This window comes from Thermobia domestica, chromosome 10 (assembly GCF_964235325.1).
Source record: "Thermobia domestica chromosome 10, izTheDome1.hap1.1, whole genome shotgun sequence".
In the NCBI taxonomy this organism is placed as follows: Eukaryota; Metazoa; Arthropoda; class Insecta; order Zygentoma; family Lepismatidae; genus Thermobia; species Thermobia domestica.
Window position 1 is genome coordinate 20,577,331 of NC_137463.1, and position 23,968 is coordinate 20,601,298.

Below are 23,968 nucleotides of genomic sequence, written 5' to 3' on the forward strand. Positions count from 1 at the left end.
TAAGACGTCGTATATTTAAATGTTTGAGAACTTACCCCACCTCCACTTGACGGATCGTTCTAACTAAAACAACCAGACCGTTTATGTAATTTTGCGATATTTTCTTGCAACAGAGAATGAAAAATATAACAGTTATAATGTTGATCGCGCATAATCCTGTATAGATAAAAGGCACTTTATAGAGTGTCGGACTCCGTGACGTAAATACAGTAGTTACTGGCTTGGTAAGTTCATCACTGAACTTTTTCCGTCATACTCATGCAATGACGTCACCTTTGACACATGCTCGGGACAGGACCACAGGAGGAGTAACACTGTTGTTTGCTTACTCGCTTGCTGCTGTCTATTCTCTTTGGAACCTGATGTGAATTTACTGCTTTATCCTTACTTTCAGCTGTCTTTGCTATTTCTAATTTAGTTATATTAGTGGAATTTTATTCCATCATGGAAATATATTTTATTTCTTTTTAAATTTAAATAAAAAGAAAAGTCTATTTGGACAAGTTTCCCCACAACTCTAGAGGTATTGTCTTGGGTGCGCTTTTCTTTTCTTTTCCTTTAGGGCCGCGGTGGCTTAGTGGCAGAGCTTTCACCTCTAGTGCTTGGAGCCTCGGGTTCGATCCCAGCCCCCACTAATTGAACTTTGTGGCGGCCGAAAACCGTGTGGGAGGGTTTCCTCGGGGTTCTCCCATTTCCTCCCACTTTCTTCATTTCATTCATTACTCATCATCACCGTCTCCTTTAGCCTAACCGGCATAACCGTGGGACGTAAAACTTAAAGATTTCATTTTATTTCTTTAACACAAATGCAATTAAAACCTGACTCTGAGAGCGCAACAATGTTATATTTTTCGAAGGGTCAGTGATTTTGTGTCGAAGGTAATGTCACGCGAAGAGACAGGCTGCGCGTGGGCTTACCTTGTATTACGTTTAGCAATATTGCTCTTGGTCAAGTGGCCTATTGCTTATGCCTTTAGGTATTTGCCCTAAAGCTATACAGCGAGCTGTGTGCGTTCTGTTCCTCCCTGTCCCTGGCTGTTTGCGAAAATATTATTTGCTTTTCATGCATTGGGATAAGGGGTAAGACACCTTGCATACCTTGGGGCAATGGAAGTAACATATAAAATGATCGAAAACGACAACCGATGTTAATGTAGAGTTCATAGTTTCGAGGTCGCTATAATATTTAGGCGTAAAGCTATCAGCTATTTTCTGTTAGTGGTTTCTTCATATACGTACGTCTACCAAGTTAACGAACCTTGACTTATCTGCGTACAGTAGTTGGTTAGTGTATCCTCGATGGCTATTTTTACTTTTTCCATGATTATCCCATACCATACAGTATTTTTTTATGTTTTGAAAAAGCTTGATTTTATCAATTCGTTAAACAACAATGTTTCTTTTTTTCTAACCATGTTTCTTAGTATTATCCTCTTCATTCTAACTAATTTAAATATTTTCAATAATTCAGAATTTTGACTAAAAAAATGTTACAATGATCAAGATTTGTATAAGATGAGGAGCCTTCATTTCTAATCATTGTCTTAACCGGAAGGGAAAACATAAAAAAATGAAATAACTTAGTACACGTAGAAAATCGATAGAAATAATGAACATCAACTATTAGTTGACTGTTAGAAGTATAGTAGATATGGTTCTCAACCCAAGTAGAAGATGCACTCTTTGCTTCATGAAAATAATAAACATTTTTGAAAAATAATTACAGAAAAGTAATTTGATGACATTTACTGAGCGAACGTAGGTTACTGGTTGGTGTTGACGCTTCGTAATTGAGAGTCTCCCGGTTCAGGGAGATGACCCCCCTAAAAAATTTTTCGGGCCCCCATGCAAGCAAGTAGGCTTTTCTTATCCATTCGCCCAGGGAGTGGAGCGAATACTAAGAAAAGACGGGCGGTACAAATGGATTTTTTAAAAATCATTTCTGAGGGAAATTTTAATTTAAGTTCCTAATGGCTCAAATCGCTGTCCACTGCTTAATGCTCACTTTTTTAATATCTATTGGTTCATTTGTCATTCGTCAAGATTTTCATTTCTATCCCAAGTCGTTTCGTTTTTGTTTTATTTTTTTTAAATTTATAATGATGTGCGCTTTCACTTTTTAATAGTACTTTGTTTTTCATGTAATAATAATGAGCAACGATATAAAACCAAGTGACCATTTTATCGGAAAAGAAAGCTACAAAACATGAAAGAAGATAAGATGCAACCGAAGGCTCTAAAAGGTTTTCTTCGCGTTCTGGACAAAATCATACAAATGTTGAGGTGGGGACTTGTCAATACTAGTCACTGTTAACGAAGCATTTGCAGGTCGACATTCTTTTGAAACTGTAAGGTTATTTTACCTGATTGCAGTAATTTAATTGTTGAATTAAAATGGAACGATACGGTCATTTCGGTTACAGGTCTGAATTAAATTTCATGTATTTCAAAATATATTTGAATACAATTAGTTTTCACGCGGCATATAAGTATATAACTTGAAAGGATATAATTGAAAGCGAAGAAAGGTCATTTGGATGACAAGTAGTTTTTTTTTCAGTACCCTCACTTCCAATCATAGCAGCGTATACAATGCTTTTTTAAATTATAACAGTAATTATTAATCCATTCTCTGATATTAAATTTAGACGGAGCGATATTTTAAATTAGTAATAATTCTAATGCAAAGTAGAGTTTTGATTATTAGTTACTTGTGTTCAGGGATGCGCCGACATAGGTGCTAGGGATGCGCACGAGACGAGTCGAGACAGGATTTTCCAGACAAAATTCGAGTCGAGACACGGTTCTTCCATTAGAGAAATATCCATTTTCCGAGTCGAGACATCACTTTTATAGCACATTTTCTAGACGAGACAGCTACACATCTTGTCTCGTGGGCATCCCTAATAGGTGCAGTGTTCCTTTCAGAAAAAATCTTCCGGGGGGGTACACTTAGTATTCAGAGGGCCACTGCTGCTATTCTTTTATTTATTATTATATTACAGACGTATTATTTTGATCTCCTCCCGGGGGAAAATGTCCCCTAAAAATATGTGTGGACGAAACACTACACAGGTAGTCAGAGAGTCTGGATCCCCCAATTAGCACAATGTAAGGGGCAGATACACAAAATTATTTGCATTTATAGGCTATTCCGAAAAATCTTCGGACCCCAAAGATAAATCTTGGGTGCATCTTTGCTTGTGTTTACATTGTGTTTCTGCCTGATTTCGTACGTCTATGTTGGAAAAAACATGAAAGAATTGAATTGTTCTATAGGACTAAGGGGCCCTGAAAAGAATTTTTGCGAAAGAACCTGATTTTAAAGTTCTGCCACTGGATCGAGGACAAATTAAATATCAATTAAGACAGACACTTTTGTCATTTGTTGTGTATTGAACTAGTTTAACTAAAATTAATAAAGAATTATTTGAAATCAAGTGTATCTCAAGAATGATTAAATGGACTAGCATTGATGGCCATTGAAAATTACATTCTGAATGAAATTTATATTGATGCAATAATAAGAGATTTTGCCAAATTGAAAACCAGAAAAGTGTCTTTATAACATGAACTTTTCAGTAACAAAGAAAACGAGAAATTAAGCTAATTACCATATTTGTATCACTAGAAAACACTATTTAAATATGCTTTTAATGAAGTGTAAGAGGATATCTCTTTGTCAAAATCAAACTTGTGATAATCTTAGACTTGAAACTCATGAGTTTTATTCTATTTCGACTTTTATGTTTCAACTATATTTGTCAAAATACATCTTAGGTATACATTTTAGTTGTTTCCTGTGCTTATTTAATAAAAAAAATATATAAATTATTAAAATTGGAACTTTGGTCATGATTCATCCACAGTTAATTAGGTTTAATTTCGCCATTTTCCTTTAATACTTACAGGAAGACTGAATTATTATATATTGAAAAATTTGTAGTTGTAACAATTATCTGAAAAATTTTTGTCCATTCTATTCTTTTATTATCATTTAGGCGGGGGCGACTAAATATTGTTTATTTAAACTTACAAAATGTCTACAACCGATCCTGTTACTGTTTATATATATATATATATATATATATATATATATATATATATATATATAAACAGTAACAGGATCGGTTGTAGAGAGAGAGAGAGAGAGAGAGAAAGTTTTGACTCAGTCTCACTCTCACTCTCACTCTCAGTGTATTGAAACTTAAGTCAAAGGAACTGTTCTGAAATCTTCACCGGTTCTCTCCTCTGAAACCGCATGCGAATGGGGCCAACCTTGATCATATACCAAATCTGGAATATTACCGTTTATGTCAGAGATCCCGAAAAATATATATTCGACACAAATAAAAGATGTTTTCGATTTTATTTAATTTATTTATTTATTTATTTAGCCTGTCAACCTCCTACTCTGACCTCCATGCCAACCAAGGCTTAACTTGAACTTAAGCAACATCGACAGCGTCACTATTCATCTGAGACCACGAAAACTAATACCATAACGATTTCGATATTAATATTGTTCATATTGAGTACTTTTACATGCCACTTCCCCTCTTATTACAGATGGCTTCAGTGTCTCGCCCCCACAACTATGGAGCAATTTCAACTAACTTACGTATAGCGATAAACCACCATCTGTAAAATAAATGTGCGAGTGATCTTTTTCGGGGAGGAATTCATTAGCTACTTTTCCAATATCAATGTGGTGGCTTTTTTCGCTTTCCATGCTAACGATTGCCAAAGAGCTCAACTGCATTTGCACCACTTTCCTATGAATATAGATTTTAATGGCATTTACTTTACTGAGTGCTTGCTTAGGTGTTACTCTCGTCACAGGAAAAGTGAGATTCTGTTATAAATGAGTAGGGGTCTTAACAAATACGGAAAACTATTAACAATGACACTACTCGAAATGAGTTTTCGCAATATAATGGAACAGTATTTTATTCGAATGTGAAGGAAATCATTGCATAAATTGACCCTTCCCTTCCTTAGAAGTCTAAGCTACAATACGTATATAATATTTTTAATTAGAAATACATGCATCGAGTTTCATATCCTTAACTTTAAGGTCTCCTGAGTTAAGTAAATGAATAACCTTCCTGCTAACGAAAGAGTAAAGCTTTGCGTTTTAATGGTATCGGGAGTGTAATTATTAATTTCAGCAACCCCGAAAACTATAGAATAGACATTTCTATCTTTCAATTAAGAATTATTAAATTTTCACCCCTCCCATTAAACCTCCATGCCGATAATGCTAAACTTTGATGTGAACGATATAGAAGGTTTCATAATTCATGTACTCAAAAGCTATGGATTTAACATTAATATCGTTTATTTTCGATTATTTTTGCATGTCCCTGTGTCTCCAGGGGCGCCCATTAAGGGGGTAAGAGGGGGCGCTTGCCCAATCTAGAGGAAATTATACTTTGCAAGATCGAAAACCAAATAAAATTGTTTGAATATTTACCCCAAAATTTGCAACTATTTTTGAAATGTCGCTTATACTTGCCCTTTTTGAAAACCACAATATGGGCGCCCTTGTGTGTCTCTCATGATTGAGCTAGAGATGATACGGGTTTCGATTCCCGGCAGGAGTCGTGTGGTTCGGGTTCCACGTTAAGTCGTAGATGCACACCTTGTATAGAGTCACAGCTGAAAGACACGCTGAACTCTATATCACCTCACCTCGAGAGATATTCTATTTTTGCATAATTTCTAAACCACTTTTCTTTCTTTGAATCTCCTCCTTCCTCTTAGGACACGCATAGGTTCAAACCGAAACTTTCTTCACGGTTGGGGGACACAAGGCTACTGTACCATATGCGTACAACCCTTATGAGACTACGGTAGTGAGTTGCGCAGTTTGAGTAGCACGCACGAATAAACCACGCTTACATTTATTATATATAATAAATATAATCTCATATTAGGACTAACTTCGCACACCAAACTTTTAACAATGCGACTTTTTAAATTCTGTTCTTCTTCTTCTTCTTTATTATTGTTATTTTTATTTTTATTATTATTATTATTATCATTATTATTATTATTATTATTATTATTATTATTATTATTATTATTATTATTATTATTATTATTATTGCAATAGCTATATGAAGCAATTATCTCGGCCAATTTCGTTAATACACACCATTCAGCAACCGGTAGTTGTAGAAATCTGGTTTCTGCAACAGCAATTGTTAGCTCGCTTTTGCAATAGCAATTGTTAGCTCCAGTTTTGCTTGAGCCTTCGAGCAACGCACATCGCAGAGTCTCCGGAGTGTGACGTCATAAGTTTCTTTTCCTACACCTTTGCGCTGTGTGTTAGGTCGTTTTCTGTGGCCTAAATTGGACTGTTAGTGACCATTTTCGTGATTACAGTGTAATTAGTGTTTGTTCCCGAGATAGTACAATGTCATATAAAAAGGACTTGCAATATAAATTTATGTTTGACAAGCGTTATCGTAGTTCACGCCCCAATTCGAGCCAGGTCTACCAATGGTTAAATGAGACCTTTCCTCGTCTCTTCGAGCAAATTTGTGCTCTTCAACTTCATGAAGAGTCTTATAGTATTTACATTAAGTTCAAGAGTGTCAACGACTATGAACAGTTTGCGTCGATCGTTCCGGAGTCTGTGCTATTTCACACGCCGATGGAAATTCGAGTATTGTGAGGATCTTGTCGGCCGAGGACCCAGTGAAAATGGTGCGTGTTTATGATTTTCCGCTGGAAGCTCCAATCCAAGTATTAGAAGACCATTTCCGTGTATATGGTACAGTACGACGTGTAGAACGGCAATTTTGGGCTGCTCCATTCCCTACTGGGATTGATAGTGGTGTCCGTATCATCCATATGGAACTCAATAAACATATCCCATCCCGTTTAATAGTGCAGGGTAACAAAGTGAGTGTTTCGTATGACGGGCAACCGATTACGTGTTTTTTTTTTTGCCAGAGTGAATTTCATACCATCTCCAGGTGTCCTTTAAAGAAAAAACCAGTTCTGTAGGCGTGAAGCCCACCCTGGGCCCTGTGAATATGACTGAATTAGGCAAGGTGACGCGTACCCTGCAGTCATCTGGATCTGTGGAACGTGTGGCTGAAGCCCCCTTGGTCTCCGGCCCTGGCCCCGCGGGTGTCAATAGTCTCGCCGATACTTCTGAGTTCCCTGAGTTACCCCGACGTTCAGTTGCTCCAGAGTTATCCACGAAATCGACGTCAGAGCGGGAACCTCCACAAATGACGGTGCCCTCACTGCTCCCTCCCGAGCCACCACTGGAAGATCCGCGTGCAGTTGTTATTTCTGCGAATCAAGACGCTTCTTCAATTACGAGTGAATCTTTATCATCTGGCACTGATACCTTTCTTACTCCCCCTCTACTAGCAAGTGTTATTTCTGTGGAACCAGATCCTGCCTCCCAGCAAAAAAGAAGAAGAGTGTCAAGGTCAGTTACGAAGAAAAAGGAACTGACTGCTTCTCTGTCTGCCTCTCAAGGAACGAAACAGCCAATATCACGTGCTACCCGCTCAAACGAGAGGGCAATTTCTGATTCCGAGTTGTAGTGAGTGCAAAAGTGTGTTTATTTCAACTTCCGACAACGAAGTTTTGTGTGCGACTCGTGGTCTCCTGTTATGGCTTGTCTTGGTATTGTGTTTATTTTACTAGTTTGTTCTCTATTAACGGGCAAGTTTTTTGTTATATATTTGATTTCTTTCTACAACAGTGTACTTCCGGGTTCTTTACGTAAGTACTTTTTTGTATATTTTTTCTTTTTCATGTGAGTATGCCAATGATAAACTCTTTCACCCTTCTTACGTTAAATATTAATCGGATTAGTTCAGCGCAAAATATAGCACTACTCAAGCAATTTATTGAGGGGCGTCGCCCGGATGTATGTTGTTTAACAGAACTGACTTTTCATTCATTTGACTTTCTTACTGATTATCATACTATTATTAATTGTGAATCTTCTACTGGTGTTGCTATTTTAGTGAGGAAAGGCTTAACCTATGATAGAATAATGTTGTCCCCTGATGGAAGGGCAATTCGCTGTTATATTCAAGATATGTGCTTCCTCTGTATCTATGCTTTTTCTGGATATCTCAAGATACGAGAAAGGGAAGAGTTTTTTGCCACAACTATTCCATCTTTAATTCCTCCAGGCGTTCAACACTGTATTGTGGTGGGGGATTTTGATGCGGTGATTGATCCTCGTGACTCTCTCACCCCTTCCCCTCCGTGTCACGCCTTAGTTGAGCTGGTGCGCGCTCTCAAGTTACATGATGCGCTGATCACCTCTAATTCTAAGCACGCCATGACATTTACCTGTTCTACAACCCGCAGTCGCTTAGACAGGGCCTATGTAACGGACCCTTTATGTAAAGCAGTGTTACATGTTTTAACTATTCCTGTCCCGCTGTCTACTCATGCAGCGGTAGAAGTAGCTTTTAAGTTACCGTTTTCTCTTCCTGCCGCACGTGGCCCTTCCTATTGGAAGATCAACAATGATGTGATGTCACGAGATGAAGTGGTAGACGCTCTTACTTCGCGTTTTGAGTACTGGTGTAAAATGCAACGATATTATCCAACGGTAGGAGCATGGTGGAGTCCATATTGCAAACCCAAAATACGTAGTTTTTTTCAATGGCGTGGTAAACTTGTACGTCAACAGGATCGTCAGTTATACGATTTTTTCTACCGTGCTCTCTGTGACCTTTGGGCGGCACCACCGTCCCTTGTCAATCAGGCCAGTATCAATGATCTTAAACGCCGGATGCGACAGATAGATTCTCATGCCTCGCTTCAGGCATATTTTTCAGAGGACTTATATCATTGTTTTCCGGAGGAAACATCTTCCTTGTATCATGTCGATCTTTTGCTGCGTCAACGGCGTGCCACATTCATCGAGTTCCTTGTTATGGCGGATGGCAATATCACGACTGATTCGCTCAACATGCTACAAGAATTTACTCTGTACTACACCGAGTTTGCGAGCGCGAAGACAATGGATTACACTTCCGCCCCTGAATTTTTATCAGCAATCCCTCACACGCTGTCAGAGAGTGACGGCCATGACTTGATGCGTTCTATCACAGAGGAAGAGATCTTTTCTGTTCTCCGGCGTGCTAAAGGCCGCAGTTCCCCAGGGGTCGATGGTTTGAATTTTTCCTTTTATAAGCGTTATTGGCCTTTTCTCCGCGTGACTCTTGTTTCACTTTTTAATTCGTGGCTATCGGGTGCCCCTTTTGCGCACAATACAGCTATAGTGGTGCTTCTCCCGAAATCGCCTACTGCACGTGAGGTTTCCGATTATCGGCCCATTTCCTTATTACCAGTTGACCTGAAATTATTTACGAAGGTTCTAGCAGCTAGAGTTCGTCCTATTATTCAACGATTAATTAGTCCGTTCCAGGCGGCGCTACACCAGACTCATAACATTCAATACACCCTTCGTTCTCTCCGGGATCTTTTTGCATATTTTTATTTTCGTCAGGTTCCTGCAGGAGCCCTCGCAATTGATTTGGCCAAAGCTTACGATAGCGTAGATCATCACTTTCTCCGCCTAACGCTTGACGCCTGGGGCTTTCCTCCAGCTTTCTGCCAGGTAATAGTGAATCTGTATGCTACGGCGAATTTCCGTCTTCAAATTAATGGCCATTTATCTCCACCCATTTCGTTACAGCGTGGTTTGCGTCAAGGGTGTTGTTTCAGCACTATATTGTTTGCCTTAGTTTTAGACCCGCTTCTTTACCGTTTGGCCGCCTTATCCCCCTCGGGACCTTCACTTTTTCACAGCCAAAATATTTTCGGTTACGCTGATGATTTAACCATTACTGAGTGGATTCTGCATCTTTGCAGGGAGTCTTTCCTGTTCTGCAGCGCTATTCTCGTTGCGCAGGTCTTCACTACAATGACCGGAAAACTCATGTGTTACAATTTAATGACTTTCAGTTATCTGCGAACACTCTGGGTTCCCAAAATTTACCGCATGTCTCTTCCTTAACTATATTAGGCATACCTTTCACGTCCCAACCCACTCCCCACTATGATGAGATTTGGGCACCTCTTTTAACACAAGTCCGCCGTTTGTTTTATTCCCAGCGGTTTCGTCGACTTCATTTACTCCACAGTATCCACTTTATTAATATTTATGTTGCACCCAAGCTGTGGTATCGAGCGCGCGCTTTTCCCTTACCGGAGATATATGCCAAACGTTTTGAATCTCTGTTCCTTTGGCATATCTGGCGTGGATTTTTTTTCGTCTTCCGCGTACCGCACTTTATCTGCCACGTTCTATGGGTGGGTTAGGTTTGGTCAACATTCGCTTAAAATGCCAAACTTTATTCATGTCAGACAACTACTCCGCGCTCTCTTCACCTGGTTCTTTCACTAATCACTGGTTTAGCTGTTTCTGGCCGGATTATGAACATCCAATGAAACCACCTCCCATTCATTTCCCAGCCCAGTGTCCGGCGTATGTCCGGACTTTCATCCGTTATTGGACGTATTCCGGGGTGATCCTCAACCCGAGGACACACAATGCACGCTCGTTATATTGTGCTCTTGCCATGTTAACATATCCTCAAACGAAACTGCGCGTCGCTCAGCTTTTTCCATATGTCGGTTGGCAGCAAGTGTGGGCCAATCTCTCGAACCCTGTACTACCTTCGTACATGCAAGTCCTTTGGTTTCAGGTTGTACACCAGCTTACCCCTACACGCGAGCGTTTGTTCGCGATTCAACGCGTTCCTGATGCGTTGTGTGCTACATGCAACCAAGAGGACACTCAGGCTCATCGCTATACCCAATGTGCTGGAGCCCCTCCTGTCTGGCACGCTTTTCAGGAAATAGTGGGACGTATCACTCGTCGTCCGCCCTCTCAGTTTACGGTGGAGCATATGTTTTTCCCTGATTTTCGTTTTTCCCCCCCGCTAAACATCGGGCCGTGCTCTTTCTTGCAGCCAGTACTCTTGCTTATTACCAGCGCTATGTAACCTTTCTGGATGCGTGCACTTATTTTGATTTTTTGAGACGAACACGTCGCAAGCTTTATTCTCCAGATCGCGATCGGCACTATTTTAGCCGATTTTTGGAAGTTGTTCTGCAATGAACTTTTCGCTGTCTCATTTTTTAAATTTATTATTATTATTATTATTATTATTATTATTATTATTATTATTATTATTATTCTGTATTTTCCTTTAATTATTGATTTTATTTCTGTATCTTATGTCTTTAAGCTGAGTACTCACTTTCAAGTTGTTTAAATACTTTTCTGTTGTATCACGAATAGTTGAGTGAATGTTCTGTATTTGAAGTTAGTACCAATAAAACTAGTTAGCTCAATAACTCGCGTGTTAGCTGCCCAAGAGGTAACACGTCTTTCGCTGGTCGTCCGTCCAGTGTCGTATCGTGCGAGAGGCATTGAATGCGCCCAGTGTACTTTGTGTTTGCTTGGAATTTACGCTGACTTGCTTACAATATATTTCAGTTTAGTGGTGACTAGTGAGTTTATTTAGAATTATAAAATGTCTATCAAACGTGTCAATACATTAAAATTAGGATTTCGTGCGATTCCTAACCGTCCGTCCACAATAAAAATCCATGAGTTTATTCAAACTACGTTTAAGTTAAAGGAAGAACAAATACTGAGTATTGAGTTGGATATTTATCGTAAATGTGTGTATATTAAGTTATTGTCTGACTTGTTGTGTGACAAATTATTAAGAGATCATGGTGATAGTGTTAAATTTCAAGATGATAGTGGAACATACCCCGTGACTTTAGAATTAGCTGATCGACCTTTAACCTATGTGCGAATACATGCTATTCCCACGGAATATAGTGATACTGATGTCACGCGTGCCTTGTCTATCTATGGAGAATGTAAAAGTATAAAAGACGAAATTTATGACGATACTCATATTTATAAAGTTAGATCTGGACGAAAGATCGTGACTATGTATTTGTTTAAACCTATACCGTCCTTCCTGGATATTCGTAACCAGAAGTTCCTAGTAACTTATTTCGGTCAGGACCGTACTTGTTATTACTGCCAATCTAGAGATCATTTACAAGATCAATGTTTTCAGCGTCAAAAACGGGCCTTTGTTTCAACAACAACCCTGGAACATACTGAAAGTGATAAGGAACGCTCTCGGGTTTCGCCAACCCAAGAAATTAATGTGGTTAAACCTGCTAATTTGCCTACTTTAACGTCAGATGTTGACTTTCCAAAGTTAATGACTGAGCTTACTACCCCTGTGATTCAGGGCCGTTCTCTAAACACTACTCCGATAGTGCCAAAAGACAGTGTTCCTAGCCGACCATGTTCCGGAGCAATTAAGGAAAACGTCTCTCCCAAGGATATTAGTGATAGTCAGGACAGGACCTCATCTGCAGCCCCTCCAGCTTTACATGGTACTTCTTCACTGGCTGAGTCAGATTTTCCACGGGAACATCAAGTTGTCACTGAACAAGATAGAAAGACGCTTTTGATAGACAGTGATTCCTCCTCCACTAGTGTTGTTGATGGTGATCAGAAGCTCGAGTGCATCTATAGTGTATCGGAAGTTTCCTCTGTAAGTCCCATTTGTCCAGTTCAGTCCCAGGAAAAAGATCGTCCTTTCCCCCCTGTGAGTTGTCCTAGTGGGAAAAAAGGATCTGATGCCCGGAATTCCCAGGAAGCCTCCCAAGACAAGAAACGGAAGAAAGCAGGAACGGCTATAGCTCAAGTAAAACAACCTAAGAAGACGGATCAAGGACCCTTAGAAGTATCACCTAGGATCACCCGGTCGTCTGTAGCTAAATTAGTGAGTACGGAATATCTACCTGATACCGCAGTTCCTTCTTCAGGTGAGTCACCAACAGTTTCTACTCCTACCTAAACATTCAGAAACACAGTGCTTGCAGCCAAATAGTGGTGTGGTATTATGAAGTGTGTTGCTAACATTAGACAACTTCTTATAACAATATTTATGTGTACTATCTTAAAACTAGCAACTATAAATATCAACGGAATACAATCGCCAGTCAAACTTGAAGCTCTCAATGACTTTCTACTTAAATCTGAAATAGATGTAGCTTTTCTCCAAGAAGTTGGTCCAAAGATTGTAAACGTACATCCATCATATAATGTATATAATAATTGTACATATAATAGCCTTGGTACTGCAATTTTGGTTAAAGAAGGCCTCCCGCTTACAAATGTAGAATTACATCCTAATGGTCGAATTATCAAAGGTCAGGTTAATGATATAACTCTAATCAATGTTTATGCGCCCAGTGGAAGCCATAATAGAAAAGAACGGAATAATTTTTATGCAAATGAAGTAGCGCCGTTTTTTAGTGGCCCAAATAATGTTATCTTTGGCGGAGATCATAATTCAAGTATAACTCACACAACAGAACCAACTTACCATTATTGCCCTACCTTAAATGAATTGGTAAAGAATTTGTCTTTGGTAGATGTGTGGGACTTCAAACACCCAGATTTAAGGGGGGACACATTTATTACAAAAACTTCGAGCTCAAGGATAGACAGGATTTATGTAAATGATAACTTCAAATCCCAGGTTGTTTCTGTATACCGATATCCCACGTGTTTTACTGATCATCTCTGTTTAATAGTGGAAATTAAAATTAATGACCAGAAGATTGCTCGGGGACGGGGATATTATCACATGAATGAAAGTCTGCTCAATGATGAGTCATTTTGTCAGCTCTTTTCTAAAAAGTGGGCTTATTGGCTTAAACAAAAGAAGTGGTTTAAAACATATATTGAGTGGTGGAATCAATACTGTAAGGACAAAATCCGAAGCTTTTGTAGGTGGTATTCCTCTGAAATTTATGCTGATAAGCGAAAACTTTATAATTTCTATTATAAATGTCTATTAGAGGCACAAACTGAAGCGATGACAAATCGCTCGGCCCTTATCTCTGTACGTAAATACAAAGCCAAATTATTACAATTCCATAAACAGAAAATGGAAGGGATTAGGTTACGTAGTAAAGTTCCAGGGTTTCCGGAAGAAGAACAATGCTCTCTTACACATGTGTTAACAGAAGCCAAACGTGGACGGAGGAAACTTATCACGTCACTCACAGATGCTCAAGGCTCCATTCAAACTACTCAGGACAATATTCGTAACACCCTGTATGATTATTACTACCAGTTATTTGGGGTCGCTGCTGCTACCGGCTGCGAAAATAAATTACTTGACAGTGTGCCTGCAGTGCTAAATGATGAAGACAATCAAATTTTATGTGCTCCGTTTACTAAAAATGAAGTACAAAGAGCTGTAAATGCTGCAAAAAAAGGAAAATCTCCTGGGCCCGACTCTATCTCTGGCCGTTTATATGTTAAATTTTGGGATATAATGGGCGATACACTAACATTGATTGTAAATGAATGGTTCTTTGCTTCAGAGACTATCAAGCGCCCTAATCCAGCCGTCACGGTCTTTATCCCTAAAACTGTTCAACCATCTAATGTTAGCCATTATAGACCTATATCCCTTCTTAATACAGATATCAAAATTTTTAGTAGATGTATTAAAAACAGACTACAGGACTACATGGATAAGTTATTACAAAATTTGCAATATGTGGCTGTTAAACAGAAAACTATCTATCACCTTTTATTAACTATTAGAGATAGTATTACTATTTGTAATGATTGCGCTCTTAAAGCGGCTCTGATAAATTTAGATTTTAAAAACGCCTTTGATAATATTGAACACTCGTACTTATGGTCTGTTTTCAGAAAATTCGGTTTTAATGAACAATTTGTTACATGGATGAAATATTTTTATAAAGATGCTCATACGAAGTTAAATGTTAACGGTCACCTATCCAACAACATTCCCATCAAACGTTCAATAAGACAAGGTGATCCCCTTTCAATGTTGAGTTTTGCTATTAGCCTTGCTCCCCTGTTATATGCTATGAATGACCGCCTAACTGGTCTAAATATTATTACCCCTGCTATAAAAGTGGCTAGTTATGCAGATGATGTAACAGTTTTTGTCTCTTCTAAACTAGATTATTCCCTCATGATGGAATGTGTTCGTGAATATGAGGTAGCATCTGGGGCTAGATTAAATGTTTGTAAATCGCATATGTTAAACATAAACAATAGTATTGATTTTAATGATATAGATACCGTCCCTCAGGCAGACAGTATCAAAATTTTAGGAATTACTTTTTATTCAAACATAATGCACACTATTGATCATAACTATACGAATATTGTAAACACACTGCGTCATTCAGGTTATGTAAATCAATCCAGAAATCTATGTTTATATTCTAGAGCTAAATTTATAAATGTTTATCTCTTAAGCAAAATCTGGTATTTGGCAAATGTATTACCTATGCCTCAACTCATAGGAAAACAAATTCAAAGTTTATGTGGTTGGTTTCTATGGAAACATCAGGTCTTTCGTGTTAAATATGATGTAATGTGCTGTTTACATTCACAAGGTGGCATCGGTCTGTTCAATGTGCAAGAAAAAGCTGCAAGTTTGTATGTTACTCGCTCAATGACCTTGTACACAGACGAAGCGAATAGTGTAACACAACAACTGCTCACTTACGTATTAGCACGAACGGAGAGGAGTCTACCCCTGTATATGGCTGACCTCTCTCAAAGCTGTAAGTACTTGGAAACTGTTTTGTGTGATTATATATATCTGTCGCAGCTTTTTGATTTTAAAACTTTAAGTAGTAAAAAGCTGTATGTTTTTAAAATGACTAGATTATATGTCCCACCTAAAATTGTGTTAGATGAGTACTTGTGTAATTGGTCCAATATTTGGGCCAATATCAATGACTTGACCTTGTGTGTTGCCAGCAAATCTATCTGGTTTATGATTGTCCATAATGTTATTGATACTAAAGAAAAGAGAAACAAATATGGTTTTAGTCCTGATGCTCTTTGCAATAGATGTAACAATATAGATACGTTGATTCATAGAATCACGACATGTCTGGAATCCACAAAAATCTGGTCTCAGTTACGTCACTTTTTAGCCATTCTTACTCGTAGTTCGGAACGCAATATAAATATTAGCATAGTTTTAAGACCTGATTATCGTTTTTATCCCGTTAGTAAACAACATAGTGTCAATTGGTATATAGGAACGACCGTCAAATATATTTTTAATTCCAACTTAGAAGCAGGGGGAGCCTTCTATGTACAGTATTTACAAAAAGAATACTCCAAATTAGCAAAGGATGTACGTAATAAGCTATTTGCAAATTTTATAGCCAACTCATTGTTCTAGTAACATCCTTTCTTTGTGCCAAAAGCCTAACCAATTCAATGTAATTGATTCTTGAGTTACAATAAATTTTCTTAAAAAAAAAAATCGGTAGAGCGCACACTCTTGGATTCAAGGGTTGCGAGTTCGAATCTAGTCTAAGTCAAAAGATTTTTTTCTGATACAATTCTTGAGATGGAAATGTTTCTCTCTTCACTTTTATCTCGTAATTCTGAATAGAGATGTTTGGATGTGAAAGAAAAAGTATACTAGGATATAAGAAAAGAAAGATAAATTACATGATACCTTCTGTAATTTTTAACTATATTTTCACCTATCTAGGACGTTTCTAAAAAGTTCAGACTTCTAGACCTCCTTTTCGCTCTCTTACGTGTCCTTTAACTAATTTCTACAATTACTTATCGAGTCACATATACATATATTACAGATGTCTTATCTCTTTCTCTTCTCTCTACAGCATGTCTGAAGATGAATGTTTTGACAATAGGTTACAGACACGATTTTACAAAATAATACGATCTGCGATATCAGTGATACATATCGTGATGTTTAACTTAACATATAAAACAATAAATAGGAAAACTGAGAATACGAATCTTTTCGTGCACTGATGCTTAAAATCTGTGTCTTTACTCCCTATACCTATGTTAATTCCCTAGTCAAAATAAAAACTCTTCAAAATTAATAAAAACTTCTTATACAACCATCCCTTCCTTGGAGTACTGCGCGGTCACATACCCGTCACTGCGATGTAAAGGCACTTCTGGCGACGAGGATACAACAGGGAAGGAATAAGCTAACTGACTGCTACATAATTCCGAAACCAACAGAAGAATCAGTATTTGAGAAGTTAGGATCAATATACCTACCTCCAGAAGAAAGAGACCACTGATTGTACTAGCTTAGGTTGAATTGTAACTTATGTACATAATGTTTGATATGTTATTGTATTGTTCTGATTCTAATATTTAAAAATTGTAACGTACTTATCTTTTTCCTAAGTTATCACTACGCACATAATATGAATTATGTTCATAGGAAATTAAATTTAAAATGGTTTACTATACTTAATACAAACTGCTACATTTATACTATAAAGGTAGAATGATATTATTGCTTATATTTCTTAATATACGAGTAAGTAGAAAATACAGGGTAGTTTTATAAGTGTCAACCATGTTTCAAATAGACCCTACTTTCGTTTCATTCCCGGGTGGGGTGAAACCCAGGAGGGGGCGCTGCGCCCTGATAGAATGACTCATTATGCAAAACTTTCACTAGGCAGCTAGCTAGACAAACATTGCAGTGACGATTGTCCAGGTATCGCCTAGTGGGGATTCAGAAAGAGGGCTCGGGGCTCGCGCGCCCCTCCACGAGGAGTAAAATATATAAATTAGTTCCTAATAAAGAAATCGTTAAAAGGATGTGGAAAGAAAAAGTTTCAAAATTTCTCACGAAAGGAAGATTCTGAGTGCGTTGTCCACTCATTGCAGATAATGTATGCGTTCTCAGTTCATGGTAATCCTGGATTCTCTCGTGTTGAACATTTCTTTCATCAATACCGCCTCCAGAAGGACGGAGATAAATACGTATTAGTGACTCAAATATAGAAAAATATCTCAAGTTTATTTTTCAGAACTGAGACCCCCCTCAAAAATTCCTGGATCCACCCCTGGTATCGTCTGTTGTCAATTAACTGGTAATAGTCATGAAATGTTTTGAAATGTTTTGAAACGTTCTTTGCCTAAGAAACAGTTTTCCTTAATTTTTTTCGCCCTTGCGACCTTTTACTGTGTGCCATGAAGCAACTGTTCCACTCGCTCCATTGTAGTTAAGTCACCGATGCCAATATAAGGTATAGTCGGGGAGTGTTTTGGTTTGGTTGGTCAAGGGGGTGCTAAGGCGAGTTTTTGCCCCAGGCAACAACTAGCCTATTTGCTCTGCTGTACCGGGCACATGATAAACGGTGTCCCAGAAATTTAACAAACATGAACATACAAAGATGTTAGTTGCATGTCATGCATAGTTCAACTGTTCTATCTCCACATCGGGTTTCGGTTTTCATTCAGACCGATTTGCCAAAATTTGGTTGACTCGCCTAACATCACAAACAATGAACACTGTATGTAGAACCAGATAAATACACGTGGCTAAGTTTATAATCAATTTTCTCTCCTGTGACCAGGACCGGATTAACCCATATGGAGGCCCGGGGCTATAAAAAATATGTGACCTCTGCTGACTTCGCCTATTACTTTTTTGTGAAAGTACAATAGAAAAGTTGAGGGAATATGTTTCATATTTTTTGGTCATATGATGATGATTGTATCTTTTGATTCTTTTTAGATAGCCAATTGAGATTTTGATCAGAGTAGAGGCACCTGTCCACATGGAGAGCCGGGGCTACAGTCATCCTAAGCCCCCTCTTTAATCCGTCCCTGCCTATGACCAGGGCCGGATTTAGCATTTTGGCGCCCCTAGGCCCAATAATGTTTTCCGCCCCCTAGTCTGCTTAAAGTTACTTTCCTAAGAACTTTTATTAAAAAAATTATATAAGGTCTATATGTTAATTGCTTAAACACCACTCCACGATGCAATTTTATCACTGCAAGTTTTTTGAGGAATTTACTTGGTTCTGGGCTTAACAAAATACCGTTAATGTATTAATAAAAGATTGGTGAACTTTACCAACAATTATTTGTTCCGATGAACTTCAAAATCAGAATGCTTTATTAACCTGATTTTTTAAATCAATTCAAAAAATATGTTAAGTTATGGCTATTTATTTTTATTTTTAGATATTTTTAAATTTCTTTCTCTCGGCCGTGCGCCCCCTGGGAGCTTGCGCCCATAGGCCCGGGCTACCGGGCCTATTGGGAAATCCGGCCCTGCCTATGACACAATGTTCTGTCACCGGATTTACAACATTTTTTCTGTATTAAATCACTTTAATTTAAATTCTTCACTCACTTTAATTACTGTATTTTTTTAAAAATGTTTATAGAAATATTGTCCTGTAAGTGCAGGTTCTCATTTTCCAGTAGTACTCTTGACTGGTGGTGCCATCAAATTGGCAGGCAGAGTTACTAGTTTTCTGCTGAACAGACAGATCAACGACTATTCTCATAATGCATTTTAATATAAATACAGTACAAATATCAGAGGTAAAGAATTTATACAATAGCAAGAATGGCACCTACTTTAACTATTCATGTTCTTATAATAATTGTTACCTGTTAAGGACATAATTTAGGTAACTACCTTTGAATAAGTTACATGATTATTAACCTTTTTCCTAAATGACAAGAATGGAGTTGTCTTCTAGAAGAAGGCATTTTCTGTCATCTTTTTCCTAAAGTGTTTTGGGATTAATTGTTATATTATTTAGCTTTCTACCACGATAGCTAATCGGAATAATGCTGGAAATCACGCAGCAAAATACACGCACCACCTGTGGTTACTTTTAAGAGATCAAAATATTTACTAACAAATTTTCAAATAACGAGGTAAAATTCGAACAAGGCTTGGTTTTTTGGCGGAACGTTTCCAAGCCTGACTGAGTTAGGAGCAACTGCCAAAATTTCCCACACACTTTACGGTACTTTCCTGTAGACGTGTCTGTCAGTGTTGAATTCAGACATTTTCACCCAGGGGGGGGGGGGAATGTCAACTCCTCGGGGGGGAAGGTTGTTTTTCTGTATTTTTGCAAGAAAGCAGCATATTTAACATTCCATTCACATGCACAACTTAGCTAATATTGAGACTAATTGCTGATAAATATTCAATGTGAGATTATATTTAAAAAAAAAACAATCGTTTAATTTTATCTAAAACATTAAAGACTAGCAAAAATATTTTAGACTAAACTTTAACTGCTATTTACAGTAGCTATTTTAGTTATTTTTTCCCTATATTCAGTAGTTCCTGTTTGTTACTAATGTAGAAGTTTTTAAAATTGACTCAAATATTTTTTGTTCTAAAACAAACATACATAGGAATATCTTAACAAAAAGTAATCATTCTTTCTCACACTTCTGATTCTAAATCAAGTATATTAGCCTTGGTTTCTTTACTGCATACACATCAATAGTTTAGTTTACGAAATCTTCAGTAGGATTAGTGCCGCGTCGTGGAAAATCAGCGTTTGGGGCGAGAGTATACGACGGAACCTCCGTACATATGAGTGAGGTCCACAGACCAGCTGCGAAAGGTGAGAAAATTTTAAAAAGTACGAGGGTCACTACGAAAGTTTTGAGATGTGAAATAAATTACATACTTAAAATCAATTTAACACTTACATTTTCTCAAAATATTCACCATTACACTGTACACACTTTGGCATCACTGCTTCCAAAAGTGGTTTTCGAGGATGCAAGTCTTGTTTTTTAAGTGTTGAAAGTTCATTCTCGTAAGCCACTACAGCTTCTTCAGGGCTGCAAAATATCTCCCCACGCATGTGATCTTTTATCATGGTTAACAGAAAAAAAATCACACGGGGCCAGGTCAGGGCTATACGGCGAATGAGTCATAAGTTTAACCTACGTAGATTCTAAAAACTGAATTGTGATGTTGGCCGTGTGTGCGGACGCGTTGTTATGATGAAGCAGGATCCCACGCAATCCAGTTCTTGGACGCCGTTCCTAAAGCTTCTGGAACACTTTTGTTAGGCAAACAGTGGTGTACCACTGAGCAGTAACAGTCCTTTGTTCTTCAAGTGGAACAGTTGCAACATGGCCAGATTTGGAGAAGAAAGTTGCGACCATCTTCTTCCCCACACTTCGCGGTCGCTTCACTGTCGTGGGTGGATTTTCGTCTGGAAAGATCCAAATTGTAGACTGGCGTTTATTTTCAGGGTCAGATTGATAGATCCAAGTCTCATCACCAGTAACAATGTCAGAGACGAATCGAGAATTGCCTCCATCAAATCTTGCAAGCATTTCTTCACACCAATCAAACGCATGTGCTTCTACTGTTCAGTGAAAGTGTAAGGCACCCAACGAGATGAAACCTTCCTGAGCCGAAGATGATCATGAAGAATTTTTGTTACTGCTGGCGATCCAATGTTCACTGTAGATTCAATGTCCTTGAAAGTTGTTCGAGGATTTTCTCGAATCATTTGTTCCACAGCGGCAATGTTTTCATCTGATACAGCTGTTGCCGGACGACCAGCTCTCTTTTCATCTTTAAGCGATGTCCGGTCTCTTCTGAATTCACCAAACCACCGAAAAATTGTAGCACGGGAAGGAGCAAGGTCCCCAAATGCCCCCTGCAAACGGTCAAGGCTTTGTGTCTCGTTCAAACCATTTTTGAAATCGTAAAGGATCATTGCCCGAAAATGTTCCCTTTCGAGCTCCATTCTAGACAGCCAAATACTGCTCACATCAACAAACAAGTGAAGGCGATACGGCCACGCCGATAAGCGAGGCGAGTTGAAACTTACTTCGCTTCTTCGCTCTGGATACCACTACCGAACGCAATTGTTGGAATTCAAATACTGTGCTACAACAATGCGTATCTCAAAACTTTCGTAGTGACCCTCGTAAACCCTGCTTTTCCTTGATTTTGAGCACTTTTTATTACATTTTTCCTTTCATTTTATATATGTGCACATGTGTTTCATTCCCTCTTTTTTCTTTCCTTCTTTTCTTTTCTTTTTCCCTCCCGAATCGTGCGCCCCTTTCTTCGGATCCCGGGGCCGTCGCTCCGCTTGCCCCTCCTTCGACACCCTCAATAGCAATCTTTTACTTATATACTACTATTATATTGATAAATTCTATATAAATATTTAACCCAGGAGGGATAACTGTTCCTCCCTGATCCCTCTGAATCTCACCCTTTAACTGACTTATTTTTAGTTAAAGAAAGGTGTGTTTACTTTAACAATTGTAAAACACATTTACGCCTGTTACTTCCGATGCAAGAAATGTGATTTAGACGCTGTATTTCAAATAATGCAAAAACTGTACATTTTCAAGAACTGAAGTCTGCTGACATCAGAGATCATATGGAGTGATCAAACGATCTTCCCTATCTTTCCCTTCCTATCTCAATCTGTGCTAGTGCTACCTACTAATATATAATATAGAGCGAGAGTATAGTACCTACTAAAATACAAACCTTTCTTCAACAGTTGACAATTTCATGTTCTGTCAAACTGGGTCATAGCGTTAAGAAATACAGGTTTTATTGACTATTTGGTATGTTTAATATTTATATAGAATGGGCCTGCGTCATTTATATGTATATTGAGAGATCGGATTTGTCTGCACGTGCAAGGAAAGAAAAACAAATAATTGGGTGAAGTAATTTCTACATTTGTGACTGAAATTTTGGGAGTTTCTCCGGGGGGAATGAATTTTCTTCGGGGGGGCATTCTCCCCGGGCTACCCCCTGAATTCATCCCTGGTGTCTGTTCGTAAGTTAAACATATCAGCTTGAGAATTGAGGACAATAAATACTGGTAGGTTTTCGGGCGCCTAAAAAAATATAAGAAAATGCAAGGATCATTCTCTAGAAGACGGCAGTAGTAATCGCATGATTTGAGGCAAATTTTGCCGCCCCCTGCAGCGTGGCGCCCGCCACCGCCGCCAAAATTTTGCGCCCCGGGCGCCCGGCGCCCATTTTTGGGGTTACATGTTATGACGTCATAGGGTCACGTGATGTTAGGCCATGCCTTTTTTGGGTTACGTGATGTTAGGCCCTGGAGCATGGAGCCCGCCGCCGCCGCCAAAATTTTGCGCCCCGGGCGCCCGGCGCCCATTTTTGGGGTTACATGTTATGACGTCATAGGGTCACGTGATGTTAGGCCATGCCTTTTTTGGGTTACGTGATGTTAGGCCACGCCTTTATGGGTTACGTGGTGTTAGGCCACGTCTTTATGGGGTAGTTTTACCGAGGGGGGGTTGATTTTGTTTTCTTTTACGGCATAAAATTTTTGTAGATCGTTACTTTTAATGGAATATAGGTGTATGTATAGTTTACTTTGCGGTATATAATTTCAATTTAGCGCCCCTAGGCCACACCCCCGTTCGCCTTTATGGGGTAGGTTGTTGATTTTGTTCCCTTTACGGTATAAAATTTGGAGATTGTTACCTTATGATGGAGTACAGGTGTATGTATAGCTTATTTTGTGTTACTTGATTTTAACTTTTGCGCCCCTGGAGTGTGACGCCACTGAAATTTTGCGCCCCGGCCCCTTTAGTTTACATAGTTTACGATCCGCCTTTATGGGGCAGTTTCACGTATGAGTTTATTTGTTTCTTTTTATGGTTATAAATTTGAAGAATGTTATTTCCTTTTTTACCTTATAGGATGTATATATATATATAGCTTACCTTATTTTTGTTCCCTTTGATACACCCATGCGCACACCTTAGCATTACGTCATGGGGTCACGTGGTGTTAGGCTTTATGGGTAGACCTACCGAAGGGGTGCAGGGGCACATAGGACCACCCCCCTTAAATTTTGGAAATTGCCAAATCTAAAAATTTGGTATGGTAGCCTAGGACCACAGTATGTACCTCTACTAGTATTGGGTGTCTATGTCGTTCCCTTTCATGGGTAAAAAATTGCCAAAAATTCAAATTTCGGGTTTTTTTTGACCTAATTTATCCTCTTGGATGAGGTGTTATTATCCCCCCTTTGATGAGGTGTTATTACCCTATATGGATATATG